Below are 14714 nucleotides of genomic sequence, written 5' to 3' on the forward strand. Positions count from 1 at the left end.
AGCGCCACCTGTGATGTAAAGTGGACGTTGATTAATAACATGTATCTTGCACATGGAAGGTTGCTACATGAATGCAGGCTAGCATTCCCTGACTGGCTGTTGGATTGACTCTATTAGGACATGTCTGGCTGTATGGGGCTGAATGTAAATTGTGGTCAGACTACATGTCCCACAATGCAATAGGGATTTTCTGGTGTGCATGGGCTGCATGACTAGGGTTTCTAATGGCTAGCTCTAGGGTCATGGCCATTGTTAGGGGACAGGGTCGCAGTCGCATGGCACTTACCTTGGCTTTCTTGGGTGGGACAGGAGGAGTCCAGCCGGGTTATCCCCCACGCATGCCTCAGGTTGCAAGGTGTCCTCAACGAGGTCCTACAATGGTGTGTTGGAAGGGACTGTTGGCTCTCCCCCTCCTGTTGCAACGCGCTCACCCAGCCTCTCGGCGATCCTCTCCTTGGCACGACCTCGGAGGTCGTACCACCTCTTCTTGAGATCGTCGATTGATCGCTGGGTGACTCCAACTGAATTGACTTTTGCGCGGATGCGCAACCAAATTCGCCGTTTGTCGGCCTCTGGCACCCTCCTGGGGTCCTTCCCAAACAGTCTGTCGTGATCTCGACTGACTCCCTCAATCAGGTGTTCAAGCTCCTGTTCGGAGAATTTGATTTTTCTCTTTCTCCCAGTGGAACTGGCCCCTGCTGCTTCCTGTGACATTGCTGCAGTGGGGTGTAACCCGTATCAGAGCTGGAGGTGGTTTAGAGTGGAGCTCTGGGCAGTGCTGCTTCCAAATCAGCCTCAGTATTCAGAATGAGGAAGGGAACTGCCTGCTTCCTGGTTGTGATGTCATCACTGTGCTCAAAATGCGACTTCCCGTTTTTGCGATCTCGCTATTAGCGAGATCGCAATTTGCGATTTCGCCAATAGCGAGATCGCAATTTTAACACGGAAATCGTCCGATTTACCGATTATTCTGCGATTTTGGGAATATCGCAAACGGCTTTTGCGGCCGAATGCGAATCGCTATTTTTTTCCGCATAATTGCATGAATCCCATTATGCGAATTCTAAATTGCGATTCGTTATTTCTCGCAATTTAGAATTCGCAGAACATGGGTTTCATGAATCTAGGGGTAAGGGTACTCGCCAGGAAATAAACCAGTGACCAAGAGGTCAATCACAGGGCCTTGCCATGGATGCATTAATCCACCAATACACCGGGCCAGATGACGGAACCAGCCATTAATGAATATAATTAACTAAAACGTGCACTTTCCAGATTATGTACAATTCCCAAGGCATTAAAATGTAGCCAAAAGAACTATATGTTTGTTGCAAATATTTTAAAAAATGATCCCCTTAATACCTGTTGTGTAAAACTGGAAAACAACCCAAATCAGGAATGTACCGAGAAATAACGGCACACCACGTCACCACTTCGCCCCACTACTGTATTTTTTTTCAATAGCATTTTCCTTGAAAAAGAATGCGCGTAAACTAACATAAAAGATAGAACCTACACCCACTACGTATTTCAATACATGCCAACCAATCACACCAGCGCAATTTAGTCAATTTCATATTTCAAGCTAAACTGTCATAGGCAAATCACAGGTGTAAATGCTACCAAAGTTAGCTCAGCTTCACGTCGTTCCGGGGTCAATGAAACGAGTAACAATTTCGGTTGCTACCTACAGATGACTGCGTGTGTCAATTTACCGCGTTTTGTTAAACGTGCCGCACAAATACATTGTTCCATAAAAACACCCCTGCCAACTCTCTTCTTCAGAGTACCGTACATGCACGGGCATGTTCTCTTGTTGAAAGGTTATCATAGCGGACCTGCTACCCGTTTATTCTAGGCACTGGAATAGAGCCTGATGATGCGTACTTGTTTAGCGAATATTTGCACATTTATGGTACTGAGATAAAAGTATCTTTTATGAACATCAGAAAGATTAACAGTAGAGCGGGCAAGAATCGGACAGACAGCATTCCTTCAGATCTTGGCAGAGGAAGCATTAACCCCCCTGAACCATGTCGCAGGCCGCCACCAAAAGGAGGCCCGTGTGAGCTGCCAAGCTACACCAAAGCTATACCAAATTGCTTGGCGGTTGCTTGAATGCGAGAGGGCTTTGCAGCTTCGAGGTGACTGAGCACTTTAAGGCCCACATGCATCAACAATGCCATTTGCGATTCCTTATTAGCGAAAAATAAGGATTCGCTAATAAGGAATAGCAAAAGGCTATGCATGAAGAAATCGCTAAAAAAATTGCGATTTCTTAATATTCCCTAATTGCGACTCGCAAATTGCGAGTCGCAATTAAGGGATACCTCCCCATTCATTCCTATGGGCCTAGAGGCCCATAGGAATGAATGGGAAGACATTCTCAATTTGCGAATCGCAATTAGCGAATCGCAAATTGAGAATGCAATTTCAAGGGTGCAGGGGTGTCCAAAGGACACCCTGTTGCACCCCTGAAATTGATCTGTGCACATATGTTGCGCACACACATGCCCTTAGGGCATGTGTGTGCGCAACATGAAACTTTAAAAAATGCACCAAAGTGCATTTTTCAAAGTTTTTGCAAATTACCATGAAGTTGAACTTCATGGTAATTTGCTACTCCTATTAGCGAAATCGCTACATTTTTGCCTTTGATGCATGGCATTTAAGGAATCTCAATTTGAGATTCCTTAAATGCAATTGCAAAGCAAGGGCCAGATGCATCAAGCATCCATTTTGCGATTCCTTATTAGCGAAAAATAAGGAATCGCTAATAAGGAATAGCAAAATGGAATGCATCAAGCAATCACTACAAAAATAGCGATTCCTTAGAATTCCTTAATTGCGACTCGCAAATTGCGAGTCGCAATTAATGAATACCTCCCCATTCATTCCTATGGGCCCAGAGGCCCATAGGAATGAATGGGAAAACAATCTTAATTTACGAATCGCTAATAGCGATTCGCAAATTGAGATTGCGAGTTCAAGGGTGCAGGGGTGTCCAAAGGACACCCTGTTGCACCCCTGATTTTGATCTGTGCACATATGTTGCGCACACACATGCCCTTAGGGCATGTGTGTGCGCAACATGAAACTTTGAAATATGCACAAAAGTGCATTTTTCAAAGTTTTTGCAAATTACCATGAAGTTGTACTTCGTGGTAATTTGCGTGCCCTATTAGCGAATTCGCTATTTTTGAAACTTTAATGCATTGCATTTAAGGAATCTCAATTTGAGATTCCTTAAATGCAAACAATCGCAATTTAGCGAATTCTCTATTTGCGATTTTTGGATTTGGGATGATGCATCCCAAATGCAAAAATACCGGTCGCAAAGGGGCAGATTCTGAGAATCTGCCCCTTTGCGACCGGTTTTTAGCTTGATGCATATGGCCCTAAGGAATCTCAATTTAGAGATTCCTTAAATTGCGATTTTTGCATGTGGGAGGATGCATCCCAAATGCAAAAATACCGGTCGCAAAGGGGCAGATTCTGAGAATCTGCCCGTTTGCGACCTATTTTTAGCTTGATGCATGTGGCTGTAAGTCTCTACTTCGCTTCTGAACCCAATGAGATGGGATCGCTCGAAAGGGGTTTTGGGGCTGCAACATTGTTGTTTTGGGGCAGTATTTACTTATGGGTTCTCCTTGTCTGACATATTGCCAAATGCGACGCCTCGCCCCCCCAACACACGGGCTCGCATATTGCGGCATTTCACCATTTACGATGAATTTTTCTTGACTTGAGTCCTTATTAAATGTGAAAGCCCTTAAGACCCCCTTCCTTGTCCAAGGCCCCGGAGGAGGCTCAGCCCGAAGCGCAACTAAAGGCGCCCCTCCCCTAAACGCGGGGGGGCCCTGTTCATTTTTACATATTTATACATACTAACAATCTGTGAATAACATATCCACTACTCAAATTACATCATATTTTTTACTATACTAATTTTCAACAGTAATCCTTTATGGGTTTCGGAGTGGTGTGCTACTCGCCAGAAAAGCGATTCAACACCCATCAGGGGTAACAAGTGCTATATGAATGCAAATCTTTCTTCCCCTTTTATCCCTCCGCTATCCTTCCCACTCCAAGTAACTGACTAATATCCACCACTGAAATTACTTCATATTTCACCATATTAATTCACCACTAATCCTTTGTAGGCTTCCTGAATAGCGTGCGTCAACAAGCGCTATATAAATACAAACCTTTGTCCTCCCTATCCTTCTGCTATCATTCCAAATCCTAATAACTGACTAACCTATCCACCACTTAAAATGTACATGCATGTTTCACTATACTAATTCAACACTAATCCTCTGTGGGTCCCGGAGTAGCGTGCTACTCGCCGAAAAAGCGCTTCGACGCCTCGTCAGGGGTAGTAAGCGCTATATAAATGCAATTGCAATACAATACAATACAAATGCAGCAGTGAGAAAGGTGACCAATCACCCTTTGCAAAGGTCCCAATGCTTCGAAGCAACACAAGTCACATTTTTTTGTAACTTTTGATCCGTTTGGGCTACAAACATTATTGCGTTGAAATCGTCAGATTATGCAGCAGATGATGTATTATATGGCAAAAATGGCAAAGCCATAATTATGTGGAAAACATTTGCATACTAGGATATTTTGCCATTCATGTTTGAATTGCTCTTGTGGAAAAAAAGAAGAAGTGCTGATGACAGAAACTGCATTGCTGGGAGACAAATGGCGTGTGATTCCACTTTTAAGCTATTTGGGACATTCTGTGATTGGAAACGTATCCGTCTTTGTGAATGTATTGTAATGTCAATAACTCATAGTAAACCTTAAATAAACATGTGAATGCGTTGGTTGAATTAAATAAAGTAATAAACTGCAACTTGTAATGATGCTACGTGTCTCATAAGGAAGCTCGATACACTTTGGTAAAAGTGAAGTACTTTATTCTTTATCTGCAGGAGAGCGCCGGGAACGTCCGTTGCTCTCGGAAAACGGCACTGGAATCGCACCCAAAATGGCCGCCACGCTCTACGTCATCACGTGGGTGCGTGAAGACTAGAGCGTGACACTAAATATATCCCTTCTTTATATAAATCAACAAATATAGAAAAATCTCAGAGTCCATGTGGTGGCAGGTTACTTCACCTCTCCCAGTTCATAGTCTCTGTATTTGGCTGGTTTTACCACTGTTCTCCCTGCACATGTACGTCTAACCGGAGTAGAGGTGGGAGTCTCCGCACTGTCCTCAGCCGTGCCTGCGCCTCTCTTTCCAGATCCCTTGGGGCTCTCTCTGTCAGGAGTCTCGTCATTACTTCCCTGATGTTCTACTGCAATCGGATTGTCTTCCACTTCCAGCTCAACTCCTCTTCCATCTGCTCCCGAGTCCATTTCTCCTTCACGTGGTATGACACCACCTGTGATTGAACCCTGATTCTCTTGTATCCTCGATCCTTCCTCTCTGGCCCACTGCAGTATCTTATTGCACTTGGACATGCGATCCTGCGACCAGACGTTTCCATCGCTAAGCAAGGCTGCTCTGTCATTCACCTCTTTCACTTGCATGGGCGCACTGTACTTACTGTCCCCTTCCCTTCTTAACTGGGCAAGTTTGACTCAGACCCATTCTCCTCTTTCCAACAGTGTCTCCTTGACGTTGCGTCTCTTGTTGTAGTGCTCAGTATATATTCTCTGTGCTCCCTCTAAGTTGGGGTGTACAACCGCTGGTGACCACTTACTCGTGACCGTCCTCTCCTTCCCTGCCAAATTGTCCTTGGTGAAAGGGTCACGAACTCTCAGGATCTGAAATGGGCTGTATCCTGTGCCAGTGGGTGTGATTCGGTAGGCCCACAGCGTACTCCTCACGTCCTTTTCCCAGTCTTTCCCCACTCCTATAGCTGATTGTATGGAACCCATAATAACTCTTTTAAACCTCTCGGCTAGCCCATTGCCACCGGGTGGTAGACAGAAGTGTGTTTGACTTTGATGCCATTTCGCTCCATGTAGTTGTTCCATTTTTTCTGAGGTGAATTGAGGTCCGTTGTCGCTCAGAATGGAGCAGGGAATCCGTTCTCTGAGGAATGTGGCCATGAGGAATTTGAGAACTATCTCCGTGTCCATCTCCTCCTGTATGTCTATTTCTTGTCAAAGCCCATTACCTGTTCATCCAGATAGGTTCTGTTGGGAAGTTGAAGACTGTTCAAACCCACCCCTGAACCTCTTGTCCCACTATACTGCAAATGAACAGTATGTAAGAACCAAGAAGCCCAAGGGAAGGGGGAAGTAGAGAAAATAACAAAAGAGAAACAAACACAGCTCCTTCTGTAGAGGAAACCAATCACGAAAAGACACTCGAGCTGTTGTATCTATAATACACAAAATAAAACAAAAGGTTAGATTATGTTCTCTAAGGCTAAAATTCCCTAAACTACTCAATCATGTTTATACACACATATCTGAATACCTCTATTCTCTGGTTCTCAGCTCACCAGAGCTACAGGGCTGATAAAGAACAACTTCTTCCTTTAAAGAAATAACACAGCTTATTAATACATGTACATATGCATCAAAACTTAATTAAACTCTTGATGTTGCATTAAGAAAGCACTCACTGATTCTTTGCCCTGAATTAGTTTACAATAACTCTGCTTTCATTGAAACAAAAAAAATAATGTCTTTTATTTGAAGATGAAACACTCCTTGCTGGAGCGTGATGGTTAGAGAATTAGTTCTGTGCCTCCGAAGATAAATGTCTCTTACGCACTAAGCACAATGTTCTGAACCTCTGCTTTGCTTTTTTTATTAATATGAAACGCTTTGTAAATGAACACGATTATTCAAGGAGTCCGTTTTTTGCGACTGGCATCCACGAAGAACACTTCAATAATGAATGCGATATTCCAGGAAGGAGTTCTTTGCACTTTTAAATTAAGAAACTTCTAAAGTTAAATGTTAAAAAAACAGAAATTCTTGTCCGTTAAAAAATGCCACTTCAGTTTGAAAGAATCTTTAACTTTGTCCGAATAAATTATTGCCGCCTTAACATGTCCTTTCATGTACATGAATTATGAGCTTTTACTTACTTGTAGCAATGTAAATGTTTGTTGAAACCTTACTGTTGGTTTGTTTTCTTCTTTTTCAGGAAGACTTTTCAGCAAGGCCTGAAGCGCCGGAAACGCCACGAGCAGAATTCAAGGACGGACCATCAGCGAGACCGGAAGATCCAAGAACAGCAGGGAAGGAGGAAGGACTGAGAAGGAGCTGAGGAGAGGAATCGGGATCCACAGGTAAAGCGGGAGTACTGCAGAGCACAAGCAATGAGCGACGCTCCGAACATTCTTTTATAGCCTAAGGCAGGTGGGGCTCTCACGCGCTGCACGTTACAGGGAAGACAGTTTGAAAACGTGCAGCGCTTATTTGCATAACAATTATACATGTGCTTCTTGTACTTGCAAATGGATTCTAGAACAGTGAAATAAGCCTTGCAAAAGTAAAAGCAAGCAAACAAGCCTTGCTAAAGCCAATCCCAAACCACACTATCTGAAACAAAAGATCTAATACTGGTTAGCTTTAGTATGTGAAACTGGACAAGCCTGTTGTTTGAAGCAAACCCTTACATTTCTGGCCACTTCGAATATCGATCTATGAGAACTACCATGTATTTCGGGGTTCCCTGTGAATCCAGCACCGGACCGAGAATGTCTATCGACACTTCCTCCCACGGGTTGGCAGGGTTGTCGAACTTTCCTAATGACGGGCGTAGTAAGGTTTGTGATTTATCCGCCCTTTAGCACTGGTCACATTCCCGAACATGTCTCTCGATTAGGTTATCCATTGCCGGCCACCAATACATCTGCTTGGCTCTCATTTTTGTTTTCACTATGCCCAGGTGTCCTTCATGCAACACGGCTAGCAAGTGAGGTATTAATGATACTGGAGGGACTACTTTTTTCCCTCTAAATAGGAATGTTCCCTGGTCTCCTATGGATAACTCTTCACGCACTTCAAATACATTTCTGTGCTCTACTTTCAGGTGTCTATCTCTGGCCATCCTTGCAGTATGAAGCACTTGACTTCTTTGATATCTGGGTCGTCCTCAGTGGCTTGTTTCCACTCTTGCCCACTTATTACTCTCTCATGATCTTCCGTGAATGCCACCTGGACTTCGTTCTCGTCAGCAGGTGTTGGGGCCTCCTCCATAGCTGAAGCTCGGCTGAGGTAATCTGCTATCTTATTTTTAGCTCCCGGGATATACTCGACATCATACCTGTAGTCTAGCAATTTAAGAGTCATTTTGGTAATGCAAGGGGTAGCGCTCGCATGACCACAGGATGTGAGTACTTTGACCAGTGGTTTGTGGTCGGCCTTAAGCTGGAATCTTGTGCCTCATATGAATTGGCGGAATTTCCCTATGGCCCATACTATGGCCAGCATCTCTTTTTCTATCACACTGAATTTCTGCTCCGTTGGTGATAGTGACCTGGACGCAAAGCTGATGGTTGCCGTCTCTCCATTCTTCCTTTCTTGCATAAGTACTGCTCCCAGTCCTCTTGCTCGCATCTGTGGTCAATATGGATTTTCCTTGTGAATCATATCCCTGTAAAGGAACTGCTTTGCTTATGTCCTCCTTGATCCTCTGAAACTCTCTTTGTGCCTCTTCTGTGCCCTCGAAGGTTGACTTGTCTCGTATGAGTAATCGCAGATGATGAGTCTTGGCGGCGAAATGCTGCACCAACTTGCTGTAATATTCAGCCATCCCCAAGAATGATCTTACTTCTTCCTTGCTCTTCGGTGCGGGTGCCTCACATATCGCTTTGACGTTGGCGTGTTTGGGCGTGATGCCTTGATCACTAATCTCATGACCCAAGTAGGTGACTGACGTCATACCGAATCGGCATTTCTCCCACTCCGCTGTTAGACCATTTCTTTCCAGAACATGTAACACTATGGCTAGCTTTTTGTCGTGGTCGGCTTGATCCTTGCCCATCACCAAGATGTCGTCCTGGAAGTATTGTACTCCCTCTACAACCTTGAACAGTTTGTGCATCAGTTTTTAAAATACCGCTGCTGCTGACGCCAGTCCAAACGGCATCCGGCGCAACTGGTAGCATCCAAAGGGTGTTATGAAGGATGTCAGCTTGCGGCTCGTGTGATGCAGGGCTATCTGATGGTAGGCCGAGGCAAGATCAATGGTGGAAAACCATTTTATCCCCTTAGACTTTGCTAGCATTCCATCAATCCTCTGTAATGGGAATTTCTCCACTATTATGCACTTGTTCAGTTCTCTCAGGTCTACTCACAAACAAACCTTGCCATTGGCTTTCTTCGCCATCACCAACGGGGCCAGCCATTCTGAACTATTTATCAGTTTGATTATCCTGTTGTCTTCCAATCTCTGCAGCTCTTGTTGTACTGCGTCTCTGATTGCCAGTGGCACATTTCTCACTTTGTGGGACACTGGCTTGGCATTCACCTTGAGGTCTATCCTGTGAGTGTAAATTTCGTTAATTTTCCTACTCTTCCCCCAAACACTGTGGGGAATTCGTCTTTCATTCTAGTGAAGTCTGGCTGACGTTCTATGCTGGTCATCAGGACCTGCGTGTCTCCTCCTGGGTTCAGTTGTATGCCCAAGTCGCCTTGGTCCATCCATCCTAGGACAGAGGGGCCCTTTTCAGCCACATATAGTATGCACTCTGCGCTGCAATCCTTGAATTCAAATTTCAGGATGCAGTATCCGACTTTTGGGATGGGGTCTCCCGTGAATGTGACCGGACGTATGTCTGGAGGTTCGAGATGCGATCCTAGGCTAGGTTTGAAGCTTTCATACCAAACTGTACGTTGTATAATGGTATACGGAGATCCGGAGTCCGCCACCATCTTGATTGGTACTCCTCCCACTATCATGTTGCATTGTGGTTTCTTGGAGCGTTTGCAGTCAATGTCTAATATCTGTTCTTCGATACACAGTACATTGTCTTCCTCATCTTCTCCACCTTCCTCTTCAGCTCCCATCTCCTGTGCTATGTACTTGAGTGTCGACCTCTTCAGCTTGCGGCAACACACCTTTTCAAAGTGCCCTACGATCCCGCAGTACATACATTTGGCTCGGAAGGCTGGGCAACATTTGTCGTATGCTGCATGGGACGGGCTGCTGCACCTGTAGCATGCGTTTGTGCCCTCCTTGTTCGATCTCTTCGCCTGTGCTGGTCGCGGGGCCCATTGGTTTGCGCCTTCCCTTCTGTCGCCGTTGTTTTGCCCCTCTCTGGCGGTTCCGCCTTGGAGACTCTGTTAACCATGGGCCTTGCAGTAGCTTCTCTCTTCGCTGCATCTGCGCATCTTTTGGGCAATTTCGCTTTTTTTACCATGGCTATGACTTCTTTCAGGGTAGCCTCCCCATTTACCTATAGTTTGTCCTGGTTTGTAGTGTGCATGACTATTTGATCTTTAATAAACTCATCATGCAAGGCACCGAATTTACATGTGATCGCTAATTTCTTCAACGCTGCGACATAGTCGTCTATGGACTCGCCCGCTGCTTGTGTCCTCTGTTGGAAATTGTATCTGTCTATGGACGTGCACACTGCTGGTCTATAGTGGTTGTTTAGGTCCTCTATCGCGTTTTGGAACACGTCATCATCTGCGGCCTGTCGCTGCGCGGGGACCAAGTTCTGGAAGACCCTAATTCCTTCTGGGCCTAAGTTGTGTAGTAATATTCTCTTCCTCCTCTTGCTGGGGAATGCTTCCCCACTTTAATTTTCTAGAGTCTCTAGGTAGTTCATGAAATATTCTCTCCAATTCTCCCATTTCATCAAGGGATCACCTGGTTTGGGTAGGAATGGGATTGGTGTCGTGAGTGATGACGCCTGCGTGCAAATTTCAGCGCGCCTTTCGGCTATCGCTTCTTAGCCTCTGGGACTGCCCGGTGCGCTTGTGCTTCGGTGGTGTGTTTGGTCTTGTCGAGGCTCCAAGGTGCCCCCTTCACTGTGCGATGCTTGTTCCGCAGGGCCCTAGCTTTTCCTGTTGGATGCGTCTAGCTGGGTAATGTACAGACGTTCTGTCCTTCTGCCTCTCTTCTCCCCTCCTTTGGTGGGTGGATCCCACAGTGGGGTGCTTCCACTTTCGGCTTGCTCCTGCAGCCCTTGGGTGTGCCTGTTTGGCCTCACACGTGGAGCTTCAACTCTGTTCACGTGTAGTTTGCTTGCCCCCCTTCTGCCTCTAATCTAAGCTTTTTGCGCCCCCTGTTTATGGCTGCTGACCTCGTGGGTGCTTGCCTGCTCTGACGCTGTCCTCTGCCATGCTCTCCTGCAGCCTCGTCTGCTTCAGGCCTGTGTTCCCTATGGCCCCTTTACACTGATCTCCGGTCTGTGGGTCCACGTGTTGTACTTCTTTTTTTCTTTTAATTTTCCGGGTCCCAGCCTCTTCGCCACTGTAATGATGCTATTTGTCTCATAAGGAAACTCGATACACTTTGGTAAAAGTAAAGTACTTTATTCTTTATCTGCAGGAGAGCGCCGGGAACGTCCGTTGCTCTCAGAAAACGGCACTTGAATCGCACCCAAAATTGCAGCCGCACTCTACGTCATCACGCGGGTGCGTGAAGACTAGAGCACGACACTACACAACTGGTCAGTGAAAAGCCAAAAATGTTTTGCTCTTTCTGACCACACCTCTGACCCTGCCCACTGACCCAATCCTCGGGTTATTCCCGCCCTCTGATTCTCCGCCCACATTTCCCCCTACTGTTTTCTTCCACACTTCGACCACTGCCTTGGAGCCTTGCAGTAAGTACCTTTGAGGGCGAAGACTCTTAACAGTATAGAAAAGGCAATGCACGGGATGGACAGGTAGCGGTGCCACACACCACACAGTGTTAAAGCTAAAAAAAAAAAACAACACTATCGAACATCAAGAAGAAAAACAACGCGTTTTGAAACAATAAACGTAAACGTTAAAAAGCACACTGTGTTTTCAAAAAACAAAGCTTAAATACCTCGTACTTTTAAACGTTTTAAACTTTGGGCATAAGTTGTGCTAATACATTCCTAAGTTTCAATTCTGCCTCCGCGATTTAATTTCTCATATGATAAGGTGAATTATTTGGCAAACAATATACATTTTAGATTTAACCGATCAACTATACTTGAATATAGCAATTCTCTGAACCGCCAGAAGGTGTCAGTGCCGGACTCAAAATTCATACTCGATCAAAATAATCGCGGTGTGTCATGTTTCAAAGGGGGCTTATAGTTGTCTGGTACGTACAACGGGTAAGTGCTTGTTATTTACTTTTCGTGTCAGTTTGTTGTGTTAAATGGTATGCGTCAGTCCCAGACGTAATGCAGAGTATTGGGGTCAAGTATTATATACTTTCTTTAAAACTTGAGATAAAACGCGACTCTGGTGGGACTCGAACCCACAACCTTTGAATGTCTCCACCAATTCACTAGAAGTCCAATGCGCTATCCATTGCGCCACAGAGCCACCTGTCACACAAGGTTAGCAAAAGATACTTTGACTGATCGAACAATCAATTTATAGCCATTATATCTGCTTTGTGTTTGTGGCGAAAGCTGCAACTGTTTTCAAGGCTTTCCCTATACATGAATAATTCGTAAATCATGTTAATGTTCTCTGTCCGCCATCAGACATAGCTCAAAAAAGTCTATACGCTTTCAACGAAGGAAAACTACAAGGAAATGGGGTATGTGTAGAACTATCTCCCTTTCCCCTACATATGGACATAAATAATCTTTAAATGCGGGAGTGTATATGCATAGGTTCGTTCCCTCGTGTGTTCCGAAGGTGGTATTGCATAAGCGAAACAACTGTATGCGCGCGCTCTCTCTCTCTCACAAACACACTTACACACCACTGACTCTCACACACCCACACTCTCATTCATACATATTTTGTTCTATTTTGCACACTGTCTTTCCACTTTCCCCCCTTATACTAGTGTCCATACTTTCTCTCCCTCTTATTTCCCTTTTCACATTATCTCTCCTGCTACTTATCCTTTGTCGACACTTTCTCTCCCTGTCCTTTTCACGCTTTCCCTCCCCCTTACCACTGCCCACTCCTTCCTCTCATGCGTTTTATTAACACCCAGCCCCCAAACCATATCCCACTCCCTTCCCTCAGCAAACCCCAAATTCCAAAATGTCCATTAAGGTGACTTAAAAAGGAGCCAACATTCAAAATGACCTCGGAGGTCAAAGGCCAAAGTCTCAGAGAACCCCCGGGCCAATTAGCTGAGTCTAAGAGGACCTCTGACATTAGAAAGAATAATGCTGGTTTAAGTTTCAAATGTGCTGACACGCTTAGTTTGTCAGGACTTTTTATTTGAACAAAACAGTTAGAAAACAAAGACATTAAGGCCAATTAATTTGCTTCTTGGGTGGGATTTGTCCTGCAAATCTATGCAAAGTTAAACATTTTGTTCGTACGTCTCAAAAATTTGTCATACAATTTATGGAGACCCAATTTTATGAAAATCTGTCATTCCAGACACATTTGTTGTATTTCAATCCATTCGGTGTCAATAGGGAAGAGTAGATTGATGTAACAGAAATGTTCTTACCAGGACTACTGCCGCTGCCCGCGTCCCCCACAGGGGGACATCAGCAGGGCAGCTCCCTAGTCCCTCTAGTCGGAGCCGGAGCTAGGGGCAGGACGCCTAGGGTAATAGCTGGATGGGCGTGCACAGGCAGGTGATTTCAATGGGGGCCTTAGCCAAGCTTGCTGTCAGGCTGGGGGCCCACACAACTAAGGTGATTACCTAAGGTTGCAAGCATGCACCAGGAAATTTATGCTCAAGCCCAACGCCAGAATGGCGAGTAAGAGTACCACTGCGGCAGACGGGTACAGTAAGGGTACCTCTGCCTGGCACAGTAAGGGTGCCTGAGCCAAAGACCTGGAGCCGCAGGGAGGTTCCGGGAAAACCGCGACGGCGCCCCGTTAGTCCTTCGGGAGGTTGAGGGGCCTTACCAACTGGGGGTGTGCCACACCACGCTCCGTCCTGAAAGGGGGGGCGGGAGTATAAGACATGATCACGTGATCCGTAAGGGGATCAGCAAAGGCTGCACTGTCCGGGCGTCGACCCACCGTGCCGGCTGGCTCATAAGGCGGGCGGGGCAGCGAGGGGCTGCCTGCCCTGGATCGCCCGTAAGATAACCCACAAAAACGTCATACTTTTGTTGTATGAAAATAAACCTGCAGCAGTTCTCTACCCATAATAATGTGTCTTGTGTAATCATTATATGGGCAAGTGTATAAAATGCAGGGGGGAAGCGGATGACGGTGTGGGCACTATGCCGCTACCCGCATCCCCCACAGGGGGACATCAGCAGGGCAGCTCCCTAGTCCCACTAGTCGGAGCCCCCCCCCTCCGTCAGTCCTCGGGGAGGGGGAGGCTCGGGCAGTGCACCTGCCCCTCCCCCTGCTGGGTGCACCAGTGACGTGCATCCGGGGGAGGGCGCGTTGGGGGCGGGCCGGGTACTTAGGCCCCTGCAGCCCTGCATACAACCTCTTTTCCGGTCGTCTGCCCTCCCGGCTGCCCCTGTCCGGCCTCGGTGCTGGTTGTCCTGCGCCTGCCTGCCTCGCTGCACCCACCCTGTCCTCGTACCCAGCAGCTTGACAGGTGGCATGCTGATTTGGATGTTCTAATGTTTTCTTTTGTGTTGCAGGTGGAGTTACAAGGCCATCTGGAGGCAGACTGGTACAGTAAGGGTACC

The 14714-nt window shown here is 46.1% G+C and overlaps 1 non-coding gene across 1 annotated transcript; it reads right to left on the minus strand.

Moving 5' to 3' along the window:
* Nucleotides 1–12373: 12373 nt before the first annotated feature.
* Nucleotides 12374–12462, minus strand: TRNAR-UCU (transfer RNA arginine (anticodon UCU)). Its single transcript is given in 2 exon segments — nucleotides 12374–12409; nucleotides 12426–12462. It is a non-coding gene; the product is annotated as a tRNA-Arg (tRNA).
* Between the last annotated feature and the right edge of the window lie 2252 nt (nucleotides 12463–14714).

This window comes from Lissotriton helveticus, chromosome 9 (assembly GCF_964261635.1).
Source record: "Lissotriton helveticus chromosome 9, aLisHel1.1, whole genome shotgun sequence".
Lineage (NCBI taxonomy): Eukaryota > Metazoa > Chordata > Amphibia > Caudata > Salamandridae > Lissotriton > Lissotriton helveticus.